The sequence below is a fragment of the Cynoglossus semilaevis genome, chromosome 13 (assembly GCF_000523025.1).
Source record: "Cynoglossus semilaevis isolate Cse_v1.0 chromosome 13, Cse_v1.0, whole genome shotgun sequence".
NCBI lineage: Eukaryota > Metazoa > Chordata > Actinopteri > Pleuronectiformes > Cynoglossidae > Cynoglossus > Cynoglossus semilaevis.
In genome coordinates this window covers 16,597,623-16,598,399 of record NC_024319.1, presented here as the reverse complement: position 1 = coordinate 16,598,399, position 777 = coordinate 16,597,623, and positions in this window count along the sequence as shown.

The following is a 777-nucleotide window of genomic DNA, read 5'->3' as shown; positions in this document are numbered from 1 at the left end:
ATATGTATATATAGATATATATATACAATCCTATCAATAGTTGAACAGATGGAAAGCAAAGACAGAATTTATGACTTCGCATTACCTGGCAGTTTATACTAACGACAAAAGATACAGGATATTACGTAACGCTGCACGTTTAATTTATAGCGACTATTTCCACTAGAGAGAGCAGTTTCCTTTTTTTTTTCTCACTTCTTGATACTCGGGCCATAGACAACAGCTGCATTGTGTGTGTGTGTGTGTGAGTAAGAGTGTTCTTATGCTTACATGTTGTCATAGCAACCACCCAAGACACACTGCACATAAAAACACACAAAAAAAAACAGTCTGGTGAAAGACGGGTTTCTTTGCCAGAAAGTGATAATGCTGTAATAGTCTTTCATGGAACAGAAGTTAAAAAGGAAGAAAGAGAAACTCCAGCAAACTCACTTACTTGATACCAAGTAAGGCTGCTTTTTTGTCTGTACCTACAGAGCTGGCCAAATTTGGGCTATAAATAGACTTTTAAAGGACAATTCAAAGGAGCAGAGCTTTGTTGATATAAATCTTATAGTTTTGCCATCACATAAAACTCACATAAAGACCTAATACCACATTGTTTTGTGAATGTATTATGTGGAAAAACACACAGTTGTAAATGCATTTTAGAGTACCTCAGTATGGTGGTGGATTAGTCATCCAATTTCAGGGTATAATTGGCACAATGTGTCAAACAGATCCAGCCCATCAAGTCATTTTATTTGGCCCATGTGGACAGCCCTGAGACAGCCCGTA